The 23797-nt window shown below is 37.7% G+C and overlaps 1 long non-coding RNA gene and 1 pseudogene across 9 annotated transcripts in view; one reads left to right on the top strand and one right to left on the bottom strand.

Moving 5' to 3' along the window:
- LOC120884542 (uncharacterized) overlaps positions 1–22510 on the bottom strand; it is a 57636-nt gene extending 35126 nt beyond the window's left edge. For all 9 annotated transcript variants that reach the window (XR_013436304.1, XR_013436298.1, XR_013436303.1 and 6 more), the window contains exon 1: positions 22469–22510. This is a non-coding gene — a long non-coding RNA (uncharacterized LOC120884542). The remainder of the gene's footprint in view (positions 1–22468) is intronic.
- LOC101955696 (acyl-CoA-binding protein pseudogene) lies at positions 7276–7526 on the top strand (annotated as a pseudogene).
- Positions 22511–23797: the final 1287 nt, after the last annotated feature.

The following is a 23797-nucleotide window of genomic DNA, read 5'->3' as shown; positions in this document are numbered from 1 at the left end:
CCACCAGTTTTCGCCAATGTTGTCTATCTATGTGCATAATAAGTATTGTTTTCTCAAGGTCCCTGAATCTGCTGAAGTCCCTGGATTCTCAGGAAATAGCCTTCCTTACACAGAACAAGTACCAGATCAATTTTCTAGGATAGCTTTGTGAGTAGCTTGCTTCTTAAAAATGGACTTGAAATGCCTAACTAAATAAAACGTTTCTCAAACATGATGTTCCAGGAAATTCAAATAATTCTGTTGCACAACTAGGTTTTCAAACTATATCCTGGTAAAAAGGAGGACATAATCTTATCAAATCTATGAAAACAGCTTCATTGTCATTTAAAGTATAGAGACTTAGGAGTATTTTCCCCTGAATTAACAAGAACATAAGTGTTTAAAGAATATTTTACTAAATTAAATACTACAACCTGATTAAGAGGAAAGAGAAATGGCTATATTATAAAACTACAAAAATAAAATATAATACCAATTAAATTTAAATGAATGACTGAGGAAAGGCTCCTCTTCAAGTCCTCCAATGAGAATCATTTTGCACCTTTATTTCCTCATTATCTTATGCAATCCTACTTAATTTATTTTTGTTCTGCTGGATGTTGGGTTAACATTCAGGTTTCATAAAGTCCTTTTGCTATGGACTAGAATAGTACTAGAAATCCTGAATCACTCTGCTAATTGAACTGACTATTGTCCAATCAATATCTACTTAGGAGCCCATCCTTGTGGGTTGGTTCCTTGAAGTAACTGTATAGAGAAAGAGGAACGAGGGAAGGGAGAAGAGGAGGAAAGAGGAAGTACTGGGGACTTCAATGGAACAAAATATATTTCACTCATGTATGCTTATGTCAAGTCGAACCCCACTGTAATGTATAACTGTAGTGCACTAATAAAACATAAAAAATATTTAGTGTCATTCATGAGGCTTTGAGCCTGCCCCTCTTTGATGAAGATACTCTTTTTTTTTTTTAAAGCCATATGCCTTATGGCAAGGTCTTCAGGCAAATATCAGAGGGAAACAGATGCTACATGTAAGGTTGAATGGCTACTGTGGATTTATTACCATAACCAGCAATGTCATAATGGAGGAGAGTAGCTTATCCATTGAAGTGTAATACAGAACTATTTTAGGAGAGTTTGATTGCTGTTTCCCAAAGAGTAAGAACATTTTATGACCATTGAAAGCACTGACAAATCTCCAGTGTTTTCCAATCTATCTCGTGGCATATGTGACCTCTGAAATTATTTTAAATGATTTGGATTTTGCTAACATGTAATTAGCCTAGGGATGGATGAATTCCTTTTGCTCAGACAGCTCTTATCATGAAGTTCTTAAAATAGCACTGAGATACTTAAGAACGTGGAACACAGTAAACAAAACTCTTTTAAAAGCACCCTTCTTTCTTTAAAGTAAAAGAAAAAATATTTTTGCTTGTCCAGTGGTCTTCTGAGAGAATCCATAAAAGATATCTTTGAATTTTTATTTTTCTGAATTTAGGGCCTGATTTTGGGAGAGAAAAGTTTAAAAATTTATCTGAGAAAATCAATCATTTGAGTTCTTTTTATTTTGGTACTGAGGATTGAACTCAGCGGGACTCAACTACTGAGCCATATCCCCAGCCCTATTTTATATTTTAGAGATAGGGTCTCACTGAGTTGCTTAGCACCTCGCTTTTGCTGAGTCTGGCTTTGAACTCGTGATCCTCCTGCCTCTGCCTTCTGAGCTGCTGGGATTACAGGTGTGTGCGACCATGCCTGGCGTGATCATTGGGTTAAGATGAAGCATGAATGCATGGATGCCTGGTGTAATTGGTATATAGTGTTGACAGTGCAAAAAGAATAAACAATGAAGGAAGTAATACAGTTGTAAGGAACATTGATGCATTCATCAGCAAGTATTTTTTGCTTATTTTTTTTAAAGAGAGAGTGAAAGAGGAGAGAGAGAGAGAGAGAAAGAGAATTTTTAATATTTATTTTTTTAGTTCTCGGCGGACACAACATCTTTGTTGGTATGTGGTGCTAAGGATCGAACCTGGGCCGCACGCATGCCAGGCGAGCGTGCTACCGCTTGAGCCACATCCCCAGCCCCTATTTTTTGCTTATTTAATATTTGAGGGCATAACCAATTCAACAGAAAGCACAGAACATTATTAAGATGAGGTCCAGAATTTCTGATAACTGTGCAGATAAAGAAGAATTTTTGCAACTTCTTTTTCAGAGTAGGCTGAACACTCCAAGATCAATGTGTTATTTAACAGAGAGAAAACAATTCTAGTCTTGCATTAATGTAATATATTAACACCGGAAAGGATTTGCATACTTTAAAACATTATGAATAAGCTCATCAAAATTAAACCAATGTTGCCAGAGTTTTAACAGATTTCATTGCTTCTTTTCAGTGTCGTCATTTGCAGACATTAGTCCAAGGGAAATATATTTCATTTATATAAACCTTGTACAACGTTCTATCCATTCAGATGTTTTCCTTCACTTTTGTATTCTGGAACAACCAAACACTAAGGAAAAAAAGCTACTCTCTTTTTTCTTGATTAACAAAAGCATCTTCTATTTCTTTCCTTGAATACCTATTTCCTTGTCATAATCATTTTAGGACAGCTTCAACCACTTAGATTAATTATTACTGATAATCGTGATAATAAATTTCTTTTTTTACAGAGAACTGGGAGACAGGTAATTGAGAGAATCATCTGTCATATTCAAGCATCAAGAGTCCCAGAAGAACTCATGGCTACATACACACAAACTTCTCTAGCCTTATATATTCCTTTTGCACTTTTTCTAAAGTGGAAAAAAAGCAATTTTAAAAATAGGCTATATAAAAAATATAAAGAATTTCAGGTTATCTTTGAAGGGGCTAAGATTTTACCCTACATGCAAGCTAAAGAGGTAGTAATTTCACAGATACTAGTAGAAGAAAAGACACCCTGCTTCAAGGCAGATAATGCCAGTTGTTAGGAGTGTACAGGTAGAGGCCAGGGGAAGGGGACACTCTTCCACTTCTCACATTCACATGGACAGTAACTTAGTAATCCTAACAGAAATATGAGAAATGTGCACAAGGTCCTCCACAGATGAAACTAGTCAGAAAAACCCCAAATTCACCCTAAATCCTATTGTTAGGAAAATATTATCCCATTTGCAGCAGATGTTAGTCTGCAAGGTACCCAAGTGGCCTCTCCCCAATTCTGTCTTCTTTTTGACCAGATTAACAGAAATGGTGAACCAATTCTCCTAAAAATCTCAGAATAAGGAGGATTTTAAAACTATGACAATTCCCAGAGCCATAGAAGAAAAAAAATTCACCAACTAAAATAAATAATAAGGCTGTATGGATAAAAGCTTTTATCCAAAGTTAAAAGGTAATGAACTAGGGATACTGATAATACCTAAGGAGCAAAGGGTTACTTTCCTGAATATATTGAGAATTCTTACAAATAAACAATAAAAGTCAACACTTTTTAAAAATTGGCAAAATATGTGGACAGTTCATATAAAAGAAAATACCAATAGTTTTTAAACTGGAAATGATAGTACCATGAGAAAAACAAATTGAAATGACATTAGAACACTTGTTAATTTATCGAAATATCAAAGATCAAAAGGTTTTAAATCCACTGTGGTGGTGAGAACTTGGAGAGATAGGCACTTCCATGTACTTCATGGAGTGTAATTTGGTATAACTCCTCTCTTTGGAAGGGAATTTGACAAAAATCTGTTAACATTAAAAGTGCAAATAAGGGATTGGGGTTGTGGCTCAGTGGTAGAGTGCTTGCCTCGCATGTGTGAGGCCCTGGGTTCGATCCTCAGCACCACATAAAAATAAATAGGTGAAATAAAGGTATTGTGTCCAACTACAACTAAAAATTTTAAAAAGTGTGAATAATTCCACTGTTTATCCTACAGATGTATTATTTATAATGCTAAAAGCTAGTTGACAATACAACTGTGCCAAATTATGTTACAACCAACAATGGCATACCATATGCTTGTTAAAAAGAATAAATGAGGTTGAAACAGAAGGGTTCCAAGGTATGCAATGACCTTGAAAAACTTAAGGCATGGGTGATATATTAAGTATGATAATATTTTGATGAAAAAATATGAATGTATTTGCAAATATGTGAAATTATGATTGTGTAGCTACCAGGGAATATTGAATGGCCAGGAAAAGAGAGTAAGGGAAGTTTTTCATGGTGAACTTCTTGTGTCTTTTACACTTGGCATCATTTGCATATATTACTCATAAAAAAAAAAAAGAAAACAAAGCAAAAAAACAGAAGGCCTAGGTAGTTGCCTAGTTTCACAGCCGAGTTGTATTGCTCTTTTAAATAAAATAACAAGTAATTCCAAAATCAATTATACCATTCTAAGACATAGAGAAAAGATGGCAGCTCACTGATTTATTTAATTAAACTAGCGTGTCTTCAATACCAAAGCTAAAAAAAGAGTTCAAAGAGAAAATGATGGTCTGATTTTATAATTGAATTATTGTGCAAAGATTCTAATTGAAAAACTGGTAAATAGAAAACATGAGTGCATCAAAAGAAGGCATTGAAAGACTCCTTCTTTGTGCACGAGCAAAGTAGGATTTATTCTGGGTACACAGGGATAGTTCAGCATCCAAAATTCTATTACCATAATTTCCCACTTCAACAAATCCAAGGAGAAAAATAAGCCAATGTGACAGTAGATTCCAGAAATATATTTCATAAAATTCATGATCAACTTATGGATTTTAAAAACCTGAATAAAAACAGAAGAAAATTTAAAAAGCCAACAGCAAACAATTTATGACACAGTAAAATGATGAAGTATTTCCATTAAAATCAAGTTTAAATAGAGATGCCTGCTTTCACTGATAGAGTTCAATAGTATTTTGTTGCTGAGACAAAAAAAAAAAACCAAAACTCACCCCTAAATAAAACTCACCAGATTTAAAGAATTGAAATCATATGATGTCTACTCTCTGATCACAAGAATTAAATTAGAAATCAAAAACAGGAAGACAGAAAAAAAAATCTCAAAATATTTGGAGATCAAAAAGCACACATCTAAATAACATAAGGATCAAAGAAAAATCTTGAGAAATGAAAAAAGTATTTTGGACTAAATGAAAATGGGAAGACAACTTATCAAAATATGTGGAATACCGAGAAAGCAGTGATTAAAAGGTCATTTGTATAATTGAATGCACAGAAAAGAAAAGAAGATAGATCTAAAATCAATCATTTAAGTTTCTACCTTAGGAAACTAGCAAAAAGAAGCACATTGAATATCAAGTAACCAGAAGAAAATAAGTAAAAAATTAAAGCCAAAACAATGAATTTTAAAATAGGAAATCAATAGGAAGAAAATCAATGACGTCAAAAGCTAGTTTTCTGAAAAGATCGATACAAATTGTAAGTTTCTAAGAGCTGAAGGGAGAAAAGAAAAGAGAAGAAACAAATAATATCAGAAATAAAAAAGGAGACATTACTACAGATTCCATGGACATTAAAAAGAAAATCAAGAAATACCATGAGTAGCCAGGCACAGCAACACATGCCTGTAATCCCAGCGACTTGGGAGGCTGAGGCAGGGGGATCCTGAGTTCAAAGCCAGCCTCAGCAAAAAGCAAGGTGCTAAGCAACTCAGTGAGACTCTGTTACTAAATAAAATACAAGATAGGGCTGGGGATGTGGCTCAGTGGTCAAATGCCCTTGAGTTCGATCCCTGGTACCAAAAAAAAAAAAAAAAAAAAAAAAAAGAAATACTCTTTATGCCCAGAAGAACTGATCAATTCTGTGAAAGACACAATCTGTCAAAACTCACATGAAAAGAAATAGAAAATCTGAATAAGACTATATTTATTAAAGAAATTGAACAAATAATCAATTATATTCCAAAGCAGAAAGTCCAGGTGTGTTTACTCCTGAATCCTACTGAGCATTAAAGAAGAAACTATTCCAAAATTATGTACAATCTTTCAGTAGATAGAGAGTAAATACTTTCTAACTCATTCTATGAGGCTGACATTAACCAATACAAAAACCAGATGAAGATATTACAAGAAAAGAAAACTCTAGGCCAATATCTCTCATGTACATGGCTATAAAAATCCTCTGCAAAATATTACCAAATTAAATAAAACAATGTAGAAAAGAAATTATATATCACAACTAAGTGGGATTTATTCTAAATATGCAAGACTGGTTCAAAAATTGAAAAACAATGTAGTGTGTAAGTCAGGCATAGGGACATATGCATATATTCCTTACTACTTGGGAGGCTGAGGCAGGAGGATCAATTAAGTCCAAGAGTTTGAGGCCAGTCTTGGCAACATAAAGAGACCCTGACTAGGAAAAAAAAAAAATTAAACAGTAGTCCATTATATCAACAGGCTAAAGAAGAAAAATCATTCGATCATATCAATATTCAAAAAAAGTATTTGACAAAATCCCACATATATTCATGATTTAAAACAACAATAACAGGGCTGGGGATGTGGCTCAAGTGGTAGCGAGCTCGCCTGGGATGCATTCGGCCCGGGTTCGATCCTCAGCACCACATACAAACAAAGATGTTGTGTCCGCTGAAAACGAAAAAATAAATATTAAAAAATTTTCTCTCTCTCTCTTTAAAAAAAAAAATAAACAAAATAAAACAACAATAACAACAACAACTCTCAGTCCTAGGGATAGACGGAAAATTCCTCAACTTGATAAAGAATATCTATAAAAGTCGTAGAGATTGCATCATATTAGATTGTATCATATTAGCATCATATTAGATTGCATCAAATATGCCCCTTCTCACCACTGCTTTTCAACCTTGTACTAGGAGTCCAAGAAGATGAAATAAGATGTTAATAAGAAATAAAATGTACACAGATTAAAGGAAAAAATAAAACTGCCTTCGATTGTTAATGTAGAAAGCTGAAAGAATCAACCAAAATATCACCTGGAACTAATAAGTGATTGTAACAAGGTTGCAGTAGACACAGTTAATATAAAAAAACCAATCACTCTCCTCTACACCAGCAATGAACAAGTGGAATTTGAAATTAAAAAAAAACACCCCAAAATACCATTTATATTAGCATTTCCCAAGGTAAAATAGGTATAAATCTAACAAAATATGTACAAGATTTTTATGAGGAGAATACAAATCTGATGATGGAAATCAAAGAGGCACTTGTAGGTTAGATTTAAAGCTATTCCTTCCTGTTCCTTGCCTTCTCTGCAGATTCCTGGGAATCTCTGCCATCCCTCCAACATGTCTTGGTCTATATTTGGGAAAGCTGCAGAAGATGTTAAGCACCCCAAGACCAAGCCATTCATGAGAAGCTATTTTTCTATAGCTGCTACAAACAAGCAACTGCAGGCAACTTAAGTGCAGAAAGACCTGGAATGTTGGATCTCAAAGGCAAGGCCAAGTAGGAATGAGCTGAAAGGGACTTCCAAGAAAAATGCCATGGAATCTATTTCAACAATATAGAAGAGCTAAAGAAAAAATATGCAAGCTAAGAGATTAGATTGGCCTGCATATCACACATTTATGATATGACTGATATGATTTTTTTTTCTTCTAATACTGTACATGATGTGAAGTACTGAAGATAACCTATTAGTTCAGTTTATCAAGGCTTTTCAGGGTACAGCTTTAACTAAATAAGGGCTGAAATAACTGTCTCCAACTAGCTTTTATCTGAGATAAGTTAAAAATATATTTGTCACTTAAAAAAAGAAAGAAATCATAACAAGAATTAAGTGGAGAGATATTCCATGTTCATAGATTCAATATTGTCAAGATGTCAGATGCTCTCCATTTATCTATGGATTCAATAAAATCCCAACCCAAATCCCAGCAGGTTATGTTGTGGACATTAACCACCTGATTCACTAGTTTATTAGGAGAGGCAAAAGACCCAGAAATCCAACACAGTATTGAAGAAAAAGAACAAATTTAGAAGACTGACACTCCGTTTGATTTCAAGATTTACGGTAAAGCTACAGTAATCAAGATAGTGTAATATTGGTTAAAGAAAAGAAAAATGAATCAATTGAACAGAATAGAGAGCCCAACTATAGACCTATGTAAATGTAGTCGACCCATCTTTGACAAAAGGGTAAAGGCTATGTAGGGTGCAGTTGCTCATGCCTATCATCCCAGCGACCCTGGAGGCTGAGGCAAGAGGCATTTCAGGTTCAAAGTCAGCCTCAGGAACTTAGCAAGACCCTAAGCAACTTAGTGAGAACATGTCTAAAAATAAAAAAATAAAAAGAGCTGGGATGTGGTTCAGTGATTAAGCACTCCTGGGTTCAATTCCTGGTACCAAAAAAAAAAAAAAAAGAACAACAGATGTGCTGGAACAACTGGATATCCACATGAAAAAAATTAATTTAGACACAAACTTTACACTTTTTACAAAAATGAACTCGAAATGGGTCACAGATCTAAATATACAATGCAACACTATAAAAACCTTAGAAAATAACATAGAAGAAAACCTAGATGACCTTGGATGTATTTGGAAATGACTTTTTAGATGCAACTGCAAAGGCACAATGAAAGAAAGGATTGATAAAATTTCAAAATATTTGCTCTGCAAAAGACATCGCCAAGAGAGTGGAAAAGACAAGCCACAAACTGGGAGAAAATATTTGCAAAAGACATATCTGATAAAGGACTGTTATCCAAGAGACACAAAAAACTCTTAAAGCTCAACAGTAAGACAATAAACAACTTAATCAAAAAATGAGCAAAGACCTTAACAGACATTACACCAAAGAAGATTTACAGATAGCAAATGTCTATAGCAGATGTCTATTTTAAAAATTTCTTCATGTGGTGTCAGAGTCAATATTGCAACTTTTAAAAAATTACCACTTCTTGAGTTTTAGTGTAGTATTAAAGAAAAATAGAGACATTTTTTCTTTCTTTCTTTCTTTTTTATTTTTAGTGCTGGGGATTGCATATATGGCCTCAGACATTTGAAGCAAGAGCTCTACCACTGAGTTACATCCTCATTTCCATCCACAATTATCTTGAAAGGCTACTAAAGTACTAGTCCCTTTTCCAACTACTTATTTGTGTTAAGTCTAGATTCTTTTTTCAAAAACTTTTGCCAAGACAATATGCTGTAACAGATTCAATGTAGAAGCAGATATAATTTATTTCTCCCCCTTGTTTTTTCCCCTTTCCCCTCACTTCCTCTTGTATGTAATTTTGTATAACCATGAGGGTCTCCTTCCATTTCCATGCAATTTCCTTTCTCTTTCCTTTTCCCTCCCACCTCTCACCCCTGTTTAAAGTTAATCTTCTTCTCATGCTCTTCCTCCCAACTCTGTTCTTAGTTACTCTCCTTATATCAAAGAAAACAAGGGGGAGAAATAAATTACAGTAGATGGGGTAGAGAGAGAAGATGGGAGGGGAGGGGATGGGGGAGAGTAGAGGATAGGAAAGGCAGCAGAATACAACAGACACTAGTATGGCAATATGTAAAACAGTGGATGTGTAACTGATGCGATGCTGCAATATGTATATGGCGTAAAAATGGGAGTTCATAACCCACTTGAATCAAAGTGTGAAATATGATATGTCAAGAATTATGTAATGTTTTGAACAACCAACAATAAAAATTAAAGGAAAAAAAAGAAAAAAAAGATAAAATTTAAAAAAAGAAGCAGATATAAGAAGAGAATCCAACTAAAGCCCCAAATTCCTCCCCCACCCAGCCTGCTGCCTCTAACATCTTCTGCCTTCTCTCTCCTTCTTTCCTCCTTAACCTTGCCACTTATAGAAAGTTCAAAGGACTTGATTGCAGGCAACAGAGTCACCTTTGTCAGGGCTGAATCCTGGAGCGTTGGGTGGAGAGTGTAATGGTGGAGGGAGAGAAGGTTGGAGAAAGTTAGTGCAAAAGACCAGACATCTCCTGCCCCCATACTAAAGTGAGTCTTTAAAGGAGAATTAAAAGGAGAATGAGTTGAGATGGAGAAACTGTACAAAATATATATAGGTGTAGTGAGCACGGGATCAAGACTCTCTTCTTCCAATGTGTGTCTACTTTCTTCCCCTTTGAGTTCCCCCATATCAGTACAAATGCAACTGTTTTCAAATATATTTTTTAAACGTCTTTTAAAACTGATGCATAAAAGCAAAAATTTTACATAGTAAATGGGGTACCATGTATATATTAGGCAATGTTCAAATCAGGCTAAGCATCTTTATTTGCTTTAATATTTCTTCCTGGTGAAAATATTCAGAATTCTTTCAGGTAGATTTTTGAGATATACAGTATATCATCTTAACCTATAGTCACCCTACTATGCAACAGCACACCCGAACTTCTTGCTTCTATCCAACTGTAACTTAGTACCGATCAGTCAACTTTTCCCAGTCTCATCCTCTGGTTACTCTCTCTGTCCTCTGGGAACCACCAGTTGTCTCTTCAATAAGATCAACTGTTCTAGTTTCCACATATGAATAAGATCATGTGGTACTTGCTTTTCTGTACCTGCCTTATTTCAATTAACATAATGATCTCCGGTTCTGTCCATGCTGTTGCAAAGGACAGGATCTCACCCCTTTTACATTCTCTGCATCTATTCATCACTTGATAGATGCTTAGTTTGTTTCCATTTCTTGGTTACTGTGAACATTACTGCCATAAACATGGGAGGGTGTGCAGATGTTTCTTTGAAACACTGTTCTCATTAGTGGGATTGCTGAATCATATGGTAGCTCATTATTTAATTTTTTTGATTTCCCTAAGGGCTGTACTAATTTACATTCCCATCAACAAGTTGCAAGTGTTCCCTTTTCTGCATCCTTCGAACATGGACTTCCTCATTTTTAACATCTGGAAGGGGAGCTGGACCAGAGTGGACTAAGCATGCAGTCTATTGTTTCTCCTCTACTCCACCCCTTTTTTCACTTCCTGCCTCTACACTTTCCAGAACTGTTGGTGTCTGTACCATTGCACCCCCACGCAAGGCTTAGAGGAACTCATTCTTTGCTCTTGTTCAATCCTAGCCTGAGTCTCCAGCATCTCTGCTTCCTCTGGGACTTCAGCTATCAAGCTCCCCAGCTCTGGCTCCATCTCCTCACTCTACTCAGAAGCAAGAAAGAGGGTGACAAGAGACTAGGATTTCTTGGCAAGATTAAAGGAAGGAGAAGGAACCAGGAAAGGAGCAAATATTTATTGAGCATCAAATCTCTGATGGGAATTGTGTCAGACACTTACCCTACATCACCATTTGACTCCCACAAGCACCTTAAGAGGCATTTTGGATGATAAATATTATTACAAAAGTGATTTTGACCTAGTGGATCCCTGACAAGACTCCACGGATCTGAAGGAGCCCATGGTCCACACATGAAGAATGTTTGCTGTAAAAATAACTAATATTTTATAGTGATCTTGTATCTAACCACATTGACAAATTCTCTTGTTAATTCTAGCAGGTTTTTAAAAAAATTAATTTCTTGCATTTTTAAGGTGTCAATATAATAACATCAAGTGTAGATAAAATTAAGAAATTTCTCCTTACCATTTTACTTTGTATCTTCTCGCATGTAGTCTATTTTCTAACTAATAAGTTGTATATTTAAAATGAGTTAAAATTTACCCTACCCATTAGTGAGGAAGTCAAAGACAGTTACTCACAGGAGAGATGGAAATATTGATAGTAATTGAAAAAAAATTACTGGAATCAGATTGTTTAATTAAGTATAAAACTTACTTGCCCTAAGTGACAATAAAACTATAATATTTGGATTATCTTTTTGATCAGACAGAATTTTTTTGGCAGTCTATATGTGGAAATTTTATTTAAAAATCATGCTTTTATGTGGTATTTTTATTTTTTATTTATTTTATTTTATTGATTTTGTTTTTTTAATTACATGACAGCAGAATGCATTACAATTCTTATTACACATATAGAGCACAATTTTACATATCTTTGTATATAAAGTATGTCCATGCCAATTCATGTCTTTATACGTGTACTTTTTTTTGCATTACAATTCTTATTATACATATATACCACAATTTTTTATATCTCTGTGTATAAAGTAGGTTGATACCCAACTCATGTCTTCATACATGTACGATCAGACAGAATTAATTTGCATTGTTATTGGATAAGAATAATTTCCCTTGTTATCAGCTTTTTAATAGATTATTAAAATATACTAAATCTATATAAAGTAGTAAGTAAAAAAAAAGATAATTCTTTTTAAAATTTTTTTTTGTTGATGTCAATGGGCTTTATTTTATTTATTTTGATGCAGTGCTGAGAATCAAACCCAGTACCTCACACATGCTAGGCAAGAGCTTCACTACTGAGCCACAACTCCAGCCAGAAAGAGAGAATTCTTGAGTGAGTCTTTTAGACTTTGGTTGTTTTAAAAAATTATTCTAGTATAGTAATTAAAGATATGCATTTATTGTCTTGCCTATCTCTGTTTTTGACTTTTTTTTCTAAAAGTTCCCCTTTTAATCATACATAATCTGAAAACGATATTCTTGATTACTAAGAATGGCTTTAATTTGCCAGGCACAGTGGTGTACCCCTGTAATCCCTGCAGCTCAGGAGGCTGAGGAAAGAGGATTACAAGTTCAAAGCCAGCCTCAGCAACAGTGAGGTGCTAAGAAACTCAGTGAGACCCTATCTCTAAATAAAATACAAAATTGGACTGGGGATGTGGCTTAGTCGTCAAGTGCCCCTGAGTTCAATCCTCAGTTAAAAAAAAAAAAAAAGGCTGTAATTTGTTCTGAATCTTTGATTCATCTATATAGATGCAGCATGAAGTAGTAATGAATGCATATAAGTCTGTAGTTTTATCAGAAAATCTAAGCTACGTGGTGTCATACAACAACCAGGGCCTAAGTAGGTTTATGGACATTGGCTCAGCACAGAAAATGCAATTCTTAATCCTTCAGGGTGGGTTTCTCACACCAGATCAAGTAAAAATCATTCTCTTAAATGTGATGCTTTAAGCATGATCTTGATTATACAATTAATTTATCCAAAGTGAATGCTTTAATTTTTATAAAGTCCAATTAATTTTTTATGGATTATGCTTTTGGTATCATATCAAATAAATCCTTGCTTAATCCGAGGTCACAAAAAAGTTTTCCTTTCTTTCAGAAGTGGCTGGTTGTTTTTCTTGAGACCTAGGGCCATTTTGGATGACTCTTGTATATGGTCTCTGTTTCTGAGAAGTTGGACTTTCAAAAACAGCAGTAGCTAGATCAGCCCTGGGAAGTGGAATACTGCTGTTGGGCCCATAGTAGCCACTCTGTTCATGTGCCCATCCTGACAATTCTGGGCTGGCCAGTGGAGAAGACTGGCTAATGCCAACTGGTTGAGGCATTTTGTCTACATTTTGTTAGCCCCTCTTCCTTGATGTCGCTTTCTGGTGACCACTGGTCCATCATAAGCTTTGTGTACTCTAATATATTCTTCTATATCCCTTGTCCTCAGATTTCCTTGTCTCTGGTTTTCAAGTCCTTCCCATCCAGACCTCCAACCAGACAGCAGGCCTTTGGCAACTACCAAGGATTTCTATATATCCTGGCCACTTCTTCCACACAAATTGAATGCACGGCTGATAGCTCTGTAGCTCTGTCCATTGGGAAGGTTTTCCTTCTCTACTACCTTGCAGAATCTCCCCTTAATATGGCTGTAATACAGCTATCATCCCTTTTTTAATATTTATTTTTTATTTACAGGTGGACACATATTTTTATTTTATGTTTATGTGGTGCTGAGGATCAAACCCAGTGCCTCATGTGTGCTAGGCGAGCACTCTACCTATGAGCCACAATCCCAGTCCTTACCATCCCTTTTTAACTTGAACTCAAGTGTCACGCTGACCTATCCATAGGCCAAACTTGAGTCCTCCTGCTCCTCACCAGCTTCAAATGAGGGAAGGGGAACTGGTTCAAATGTGGTTGTGATATCGCGGTGTGGACTACTTGCTCATGTAGTTCATTTATGACCTTTGGTCTGGTCCTGCTTAGGCTCAACTCCATTTCTGTCTGACAATGGACTATAGCTGGACTTGTCCAACTTTGTGACCTGCTGGGCCTGACAGAACCCAGCTTATAATGGGAAGTTTCAGATACAGGGTCATGTGGTGTCCTGTGGTCAAGCATTCCATCTCTTCCAGGTCTCAGTAACATGTCAAGAGCTATTTCTTCAGGAGCATATAATTCTCTGCTGAGGTGGGATAACCTTACTTCAGAATCCCAGAAGTTTGAGTTGTGATATTCCTAATGGAGCGTGCCATAAGCTCCATTTTACCCATGACCCATCCCAAACCCAGAGTCTGTGGCTCAAGTAGCGAGGCTGAATGCATTGCATCTTGACTTGCTGCGGTGTCTGTTCTAGCTCCGGATCCCATACAACGATGGCAGCCTTCAGTGTCACCTGTATATTAACCACAGTGTATTCCTAGTTGCCTCCAGAACCCAGAAAAACCTACCAGGCACTGTACTTTCTTCTTTGTGGTGGAGGAAAATACAAAGAGCAGCAATTTTTCTTTTACTTTAGAGGGGATATCTTTCCCCAATCATGAGAACCCTAACGACCAAAAAAAAAAAAAAAAAAGTGAACCCTAACAATTTAACTGAAGTGGTTAGTCCCTGGGTGTTTGTAGGGTTTATCCCTCTCCACTCTCTGTAGTTCATGTGCTTTACAGAAGCTTCCAGTACAACAGACACATTTTGTCCTCCTGTCCAATTAGCATGACATAGATCAGTGTAGTGTCTGTGGAATGTCCAGAAAAATCCAGATCTCTTTGGACTATGCTAGAATATAAAATGGGAAATTAAGTAGCCCTGAGGCAAAATTCTAAGTTAATATTTTCTATGTCATGTGAATGAGAACTGAGTCAGATTTTTTTTCTTTCTTTTTTAGTACTAGGGATGAGATCCAGGGGTGCTTAACCACTGAGCCATATCCCTAGCCCTTTTTTATTTTTTATTTTGAGACACGATCTCACTAAATTGCTTAGGGCCTTGTTAAGTTGCTAAGGCAACTCGAAGGGGCATATCATCTTCCTGCCTCAGTCTCCTGAGCCACTGGGATTACAGGCATGTGCTACCAGAACTGATTTTGCTAATACTCTTTCCTATTACAATGGAAATTAAAGCATTCTTCAAGCCAATGATTATATGCAATAAAACTGAAGTTTCATAAATCTGCTTTCATAAATCTTATCACATTCAGCAACACAGCTGAAGTGAGAACTATTACTTGATTAAGCCTGTGGGATGAAGAGCCAAGTGATAGCCATCAGAAACACCAAGAAGCCGGGCACTGCGGTGCATGCCACAGTGTAATCCCCGTGGCTCAAGAAGCTGAGGCATAAGGATAGTGGCTTCAAAGCCAGCCACAGCAACTTAGTGAGGTCCTAAAGCAACTCTGCAAGACCCCGTCTCTAAATAAAATATAAAAAAGGGCTGGGGATGTGGCTCACTGGTTAAGCACCACTGGGTTCAATCCCTGGTACCAAAAAAGAAAAAAAAAAGAAAAAGAAAGAAAGAAAGAAAGAAAGAAAGAAAGAAAGAAAGAAAGAAAGGAAGAAACACCAAGACATTAAGCCCCAAAACAAAACCATATAATTGGAGCAATTTGAAAAGTATTAGGGCTTAGAAAAATGCAGGATTGGTTGATTTCTGTCATACCACCAATGAAGTTGTCTGGTCATTGCAAAAATTGAATGTATCTTAGAGAATGACTATGAACATTATAAAAATTAAGTTGTCATATAGTTATAAATAAGGTTCAAGATATAGTCTTTACTGAAGCAATTCAACACATTCACTGACACTGATATACAACTATTCACTTAGCAAATGCTTTCTTTTAAATTTCTATCTACAAAGATAATCAGAAACAATTTACTTTCATGTAACAAGGACAGCAGAACACCTTCACTATTTTATATACATCAACTTTACTGTTCTGTACCATAATGTATGGCACAGTCAACTCTATTGTTCTCTATCATGATATAATCTAGGGCATATGGGATTTTTATCACCTTAATGTTGCACAAAATTGCATAATAACATATTATGTTTGCTAACTTTCTGCTACATCTTCCATTATGTTGCCTGTTTGGCCATTATGAAAATCAGATGGATCTTAGAAAATGAGTATACACATTATAAAACTTAAGTTGTCACAGAGTTGTAAATAACGCTCCAGATGTATTAGCTTTTCTGGGTCACATAATAAGCACCCTCTAATGTCTTTGTAAGTCACATTCATTCCAGAGGAGGGGAGATAAATCCAGAAAATACTCCAGTGGTGTAAGGTATGTCAGGATATACTTCAAAGTTAGAGGCAAATTGCCTTACCTTGCTTTATCATTAGGAGGACAGAACAATATGCTTTGAATATTTTCAACTATTGGAAAAATGTATAGCACATCTAAGTTTGTTGTTTCAACATAAGATTTTCAATTTGATAATGGGCCTAGGGCAGGAAAAGTCTCTGTATTAGATCCAAGCTGCAAGGTACAATTTTTAAAAAAACACTATTTAGGCTTTGAAACTGTTCATACTCAGTGGTATTGGAAATATCTATGACAAGTTGAGCATTGAGCCTCTGGCAAATTTAAGTATGAGATTCACATTGCAGATAGTGGAACTTTGGAATTAGGTCCTACTCTCTTTTATTGACAACTATTCTTCATTTGAAAATCAGTTCCTGAGCTTGCTCCTAGGGATTGAAAGAGATCCAATGCCTAAAATGATACAGCCCCAAAATGCCCACTCTGATCTAGGCTTTAGCTAATAATTAAAACCAAAGAATTGGGCGTGTGTTGCAATCACTTTTAAAATGGAAATATTTCATACATATAGGCAAGTCCAGCAGGTGCTGTTGCATTGGTAGGTGGCTCATATTTCTAGGACCTCTAGGGAGTTCTATCTAATCAGTTAAGAGAAGAATATAAAGCATAGTCCTGATTTAACGATGGCTGTTCAAACTGTGCTAACAACTATACACAAGTGGAGGGCAGCTGCAGTACAGCCTTACTTAGGTTTGCCCTAGAAAACAACGGTGATAGGACGTCCTCTCAGTAGGAAGATCTTCACATGGCATATTTGTTTGTCCATTTGGGGTAGAAGGCTATGTGGCTTGAAATATGGATCTAAGTTGATTCATAGGCAGAAGTTTAGTGAGTTCACTAGCTGGTGAAGGAACAGCCTCGAGAAGAATAATATTGAAAAATTGTTGGCAAGTTGTCTTGGGGGAGAGATAAATGGCTCTCCCACATCTCAAAATGAACATAAAGAGTGAAGACATTTGTATCCCATGAATATGCCCACAAAGCACAGAGACAGGTAAGACAATAATCAGTTGGATCAGATGACCTCATTTCTGAGCGTCAGTCTACTTTATCCAACCACTGCGGTGCTGGTCCCATGTGGGGAGTTACCATGGCAGCAGGGACAGAGGCTATAAATTAGCTCAAAACACAGATTTTCTTCTCCAAGATTGACATAGCTAATTCTGCAGCTGAGTGTCCAACCTATCCAAGATCGAGAACAACACCGAATCCCTGTTATGGCATCAATCCTCAGCCATTTGCCTATGGTGGTAACTACATTGGAACTCATCCATCTAAAATGAAGCAGTAATTTGTCCTTAGAGGAATAAGTATATATTTTGATGTTAGTCTATGATCACTTGCCCAGTTGTCTTTGGGTCTATGGTAGTTCATCATGGTAGGAATCTGTAGAGAAGGAAGCTACTCATCTCTTGCTGGCTGAGAAGCAAAGAGAGATGAAAAAGAGAGTCTTAATATCCCCTTCAAGGGCCTGACTCCAATGACCTAACTTCCTTCCACTAGGCCACACCTCCTGAAGGTTCCACCACTTCCTGATATAGTGCCATGGGCTAGGGTCCAAGCTTTCAACATATGGGCCTTTGGGGGGGGGCAATTCAAGATCCAAACTATAAGACTTCTGGGTATCTCCCTTATGAGTCTTATGGTCTTGTATAAGTCATACAATGACTTGGAGACTTCTTTGTCCATCATCCAAAATTCCTCCCAAGATATTTGTGGTTATCTAAGGCAAGTGATTGGCGTAATCTCCGTCAAAGATTGGATACCAATAAAAATGTGCTTGGTTTCCCAATTTCTCCCCTCCTGTTGTGGCCAGGAAATCCTAGCCTTCATCACTGTCTCTCCACCTTCTCCCCAAGGTCTTGAGTCTTTGGTTGATTTTTACTTCTGTGTAGAGGAAAGGTTAGAAGTGGGCCATCCTGATGGTTAGACCACATGATGATGCTGGGTCAGATGTTCAGATCCTAAGAGCCTGGGTCTATCTGCACTATGTAAGAGAAGGGAAATGGGTTCTCCTGAACCCGGGAGACATTATCTAACGATTCTGGGAACTTCAGAGGCAGAAAGTAAGAAAGAATATGACAGAGAAGAAAATAATAGACTGTACCTATGATCCCTTCTGGACCACCTTTCTCTATAATGACAAAAATGAGGAAGACAGGACAGGGGTGGGGAAGGCTGAAAGGAGGAGAAAGAGATACCCTGGAGGAAGACAACAAGCAGGGCTCATCTCTCACTGCCACCTACACACATCCTCAATCTGAGGTCCAGTTCCTTTTCTATTTCCTGTCCATAGTCAGGGACTAGAAGATCTTGACCAGAATTCTGGGTCCTTACGCACAGAAACAGGAAGGATCCAGCCCCACCTATTGCCCTCCCTTTAGAATTTCCTCACATTGGTACCTGTGCTGCCTGAGAAAACCTGCAATTATATTCTCCAGATTTATGCAGATAAGTGGGCTGGGGAGGCAGAAAGGATATTGGGGCAAGTAGGAGGAGGGTGACTGTGTTTCAGATGGAAATAAATGGGAGTACAGATCGCAGAATGGGAATTATTCTTTAGAGGAGACTGAGGCTCGGTTCTCTCTATTGGCTTCCAGATTGGACTGGACAGGCCCAAACCAGCACAATCCCAGTCTCCACCTTAGTTTGAGCCTCCACTTCAGCTTCGAGTTCAGGCCCAGGTTGAAACCAAACCCTCACCCAAACATAAACTCCAACCTCAGCTCTAAATTTGTCTCTAAAGTGAACCTCATTTCAACTGCAACTTCAACCTAATCCCACTCCAGCCTCAGCCTCAGTGGAGGGTCTATTTTCAACCTTAGTCCATAATCCAACCCAACATGAGCACCTCCACAATTTCAGCCTGAGACCTAAAAAAAAAAAAAATCTCATTTTTAGCCCCAAACACCAGACCAACTCCTATGCCCATCCTAGTTCAAACATCAATTCCCAACTCCATCCAACCCAAGGAGTCCTAACATCTGCCCCAGCCCAGCCCCTCTCTGCCTTCATCTCATGTCCCAAAACCTTAGAGATCAGTGGAGTCTAAGGCTCCTGATGTATAAAAATCTCAAGTGCTTATAAAGTGAGAATAAACAAGGGTTTAGTAAAGGTAAGAAGACAGGCACAAACCCCAGAGATAGTCCCTTCTCACAGTTTGAAGGAATCTGAGCTAGTTCCTCTGCAGCCTACTCCCACTACACTCTGCTCCCCTGGTGCAGTCCTGTATCTCCAGGAACACTGGGCATATGTGAGGATACCCCCAGCACAGTCCATACCCTCTATTCTCTTCCAAACTACTACCTGTGCCCTGGGCTCTGGGGGTACACATACCAGCTATATGGTTGCTATATAGAGGACAGGCCCAGGAAGAGGAGGTACACAAGCCCTTAATGCAGGCTGAAAGCCATTTGGGGTGGATGATCTGGGCTCCCAGTTACCCAGAGGGTGGTCTAGAAGGGTAGCTATGACTCGGGGTGAGCATACCCTATGGCCTTGCAGATTCCTGACCCCACGGGAAGGGATAGTCAGAGGAAGGCCAGTGAGGACAATTTAGATCCTCCTTGGCTTTCAGAATATTGCTTGTCTTATGAGTTTTGAAAATCCATTCAGAAATTCTGTTGACTTCTTTTGTTATAGTTTATTTTTATACCCACCTCCAATTTGGGGCTGAGACTATGGATAGTTGTCACTAATGCCAGAGTGGTGGGGCAGGGTCATGGTGGTTAGGTGAGAATAGAGTGAGCATAAACAAGGGTTTAGAAAAGGAAAGAAGAACTTGACACTGGCAATGTCATTTTGAAACATATCCTCCACCTTAGAATAAGAATCCTTCAAGATCTCTCTAACTTAGCCCGACCTAAACTCCAGATGACACTCCATCATCATACGAAGGAAATTGTTCTCTGAGAGTAAAATCCTTAAAAACATCTGCTTCCTTTCGAAGGTAACACCACAAGGACCCGTCTGTGACAATCCCCTACCAATGACCTAGATGCAAAAACTCCCCCTTTTCTCACTCCTCTATATCTACCCCAGGCTATAAGCCAAAGACTGGTCTTGGCCTGCCCAGGCCACCTCTGCAGGTTTATCCTGAATAAATCCGTGTTCTCCTCTCTATTTATTTTCTTCATTTGATTCTTTCCTTGCACATGGTGACACAGGTCTGGTGATGGGGATAGAGAGGCCCTACTTACTGTTCCAGATGTGATCTACTGTAGGTTTGTCACTTAAGGTCTTTTTGCCCTGCTTGGATTTTCTACCTGCATCACTTGTATTTTAAAAAAAAATTATAGTTGTAGATGGACAGAATGCCTTTATTTTATTTATTTATTTTTATGTGGTGCTAAGGATCAAACCCAGTGCCTAACACATGCTAGGCAAATGCTCTACCACTGAGCTACAGCTCTAGTCTATAACTTATATTTTTTTAAAAAATTAAAAACAAATAAGTGGCACTGAACAAGATCAATTAATGAATTTCCACCAATTCACACAAATTCTCCAAGCTTGGAATTAATGAGTCAAGATCATGCTGTAGTTGTCATCCCAACAGCAAAGACAAAAATGATTCCAGGCCAGTCAAGGTGAAGACTGGGATGTGGCAGGTCACAGATACCAGAAAAGGGAGGTTACCCCAGATCTGAAAAGCTGCAATATTGGGGGGTGGATTGACTTAGATTAGAATGTAAAATTGGGACAGGTTTCAAAGAGTAAGACGTGGTAATCTAATTGGGACACGAACTGGGAGCAAGCTCAGGCAAGCTGGTGCAGTTGATACAGACTGAACAAAAAAGAGAGATTCAAAAGCTACATTTTCAGCTAGGTGTGATGGTGTATGCCTGTATTCCCAATGACTAGGGAGGCTGAAGCAGGAGGATCCTAATAACTTCCGGGCCCACCTGGGAAATTTAGCAAGGCCCTAAACAACTTAGTCAGATCCTGTTTCAAAATAAAAAAAAAAAAGGGGGCTGAGGGTGGAGATTAGTAGTAAGGAGCCCCTGGGTTCAATCCCTGGTACCAAAACTAAAAATATAAAATAAAATTAAAAGCTCTATTTTCACAAATTAAAACAGCAACAACAAAACCCCTGCATTTTGACCAATGTAATTCTACATTATGTACAACCGGAAGAATGAGCACAAAGCTATACTCCATATACGTATAATAAGTCAAAATACATTTTACTATCATGTATAACTAATAAGAACAAATTTTTAAAAAGTTAAAAAAAAGCAACCCTGCATTTTCTTCTGTCTACAAGTTTAAAAGAAGACTGTTCTTTAATTTTAGGAAACTTCTCATGCTGGCTCTTTAATGTTGCAAATGAACCCTTCAAACTCATGCAAAACCTTCTGAAAAGGGACTTTCTTTGGTTAGAAGGAGATTAAACTGATCTTTGGTAATCACAGATCACCCTGTTTGGTGAGCATGAAGTTGCTTCTAAAGACCAGGAGATTTAGGTAAAGAGGAGATGAGACCCTGGAAGGTATGGTATGACATCAGTTTCTACATTACAAGGACTCTTTTGTTATAAACTATAGAAAATTTCTAGATATAGGTAATGCAAGAGACCATTTATGATACAAGAGTGTTTCATACAACCCATTAAAGGTTGAATGGTATCTTCCAAAAATATGATGATTTTCTAGCCCCCATATCTCAGAACGTGACCTATTTGGAAATAGAGTCATTGCATATGTAATCATTGAAGATGATGTCATGCTGAGCAGGATGTGCCCTTTACCCCAAAATGCCTGGTGTCCTTCTAAGAAGAGACACCGACACACAAGGGAAGAAGACCATACCAGGACAGAAGCAAAGGTTGCAGTTTTGTCTTTGGGAGTCAAGGATTGGTGGCAAACCACTAGAAGCCAGGAGGAGCCAACACAGGATTTTCTCTGTAGTTTTCAGCAGAAGCATAGTCCTACCCACACCTTGATTTCCTCCAGCTCCATGGGACAATATGCTTTTGTTGATTTTTTAGTATCACCATCTATCCTAGCTGGCGACCTAATGATGGGTTCACAAAATTTGACTATTCCAATAACTTAAGAAAATGACAAAGAAAGCATGCAACACACAGAAGTACCTTTTCAAAATCTGTGATGGCTCTCCAACCTTAAGGGTCCATGGAAAGAGAGAGAGCCACTGGAATTCTTTATTCTTATATAGGGGACACATAAGGGGAGGTTCCATGGAACATTCTATTCCCAAAAGGGCAAAGGGGTAGGATTACAAGGGAACAGGTGAGTGTTACTCAACCCCAGAGGGTGACGCCTACACCTGGAGCCTTGCCTTGTTTTCCGAGCTAGGGTAACGCTCAAGTTACTTCATCCTGGCACTGCCCTGCCAGACTGGACGCAAGAATTGTTCAGAATCTGGCATATCAGAACTTACATGTATCTGCATCCAGGGCAGCTCCCAACATTTTAGAATTTTTAAATTTGTTTTAATTAGTTATACATGACAGTAGAATGTATTTTGATACATCATACATAAATGGAGCATAACTTCTCATTTGTCTGTACATGATGTAGAGTTACACAGGTCATATAATCATATATACTCATAGAGTAATAAGGTCTATTAATAAGGACCTGTATTCTCCCCCACCCTTATTGTGAATTAGCATCCACACATCAGAGAAAACATTTAGCCTTTGGTTCTTTGGGGTTGGCTTATTTCTCTTGGCATAACATTCTCCAGTTCTATCCATTTAATTTCATAATTAAATAATTTCATTCTCATTTAAGGCTAAGTAATATTTATTGTGTGCTTTTGTTGGTTTAAGCCACTTGGTTTGTGGCATTTTGTTAAGGCAGCCTCAGGAAACCACAGAGCAGGGAAGTGGCTGGAGTTCTGAGATAGACTGGAAAGGGAACTGGAATCTAGAAAGTTTCTTTTCTCAGTTCTCTATATGCTTTATTCTTCTTTCTGGCTTCAGACCATCCTTTTCTGCCTCTATGATAAATACTCATTTTCTGCTCCTTCCTTTGTTCAGATAAGCCAGTTTAGGGCTGCAACCTGCCCAGGGCAGCCTGGCCCTGCTTCGAAATAAGGGTTGCAATTATGATTGGTCGACGCCCATTAGCGCATGTCCACTCTCTTGCCCATGGTCAGCTTAGGAGTACTCATATAATTCAGTTTGGGCCAATGATACTGGAGAATTTGGAAGCCTGATGGGGGTCCATGAAAGATTTTCTTCTGTGATGAAAAAGAAAAGACTGGGCCTGGTGGAGTAACTCAGAGGTAGAGCACCTGCCTAGATTCCCAGGGGCCCTGAGTTTGATCTTTAGCAAGCCTGCTATGATGTTTTGAGGGAAGGCAGAGAGCTGGGTGTTTAGTTTTCTACTTAGTGGATCCAATATCCAGTTAATGCTAGGCACCGAGTTATGTGCTCTGCACCTTCTGCTTTATC

The sequence above is a fragment of the Ictidomys tridecemlineatus genome, chromosome 3 (assembly GCF_052094955.1).
Source record: "Ictidomys tridecemlineatus isolate mIctTri1 chromosome 3, mIctTri1.hap1, whole genome shotgun sequence".
Taxonomy (NCBI): domain Eukaryota; kingdom Metazoa; phylum Chordata; class Mammalia; order Rodentia; family Sciuridae; genus Ictidomys; species Ictidomys tridecemlineatus.
The sequence above is the reverse complement of the archived record's forward strand: the minus strand, read 5'-3'. Positions and strand labels throughout refer to the sequence as shown.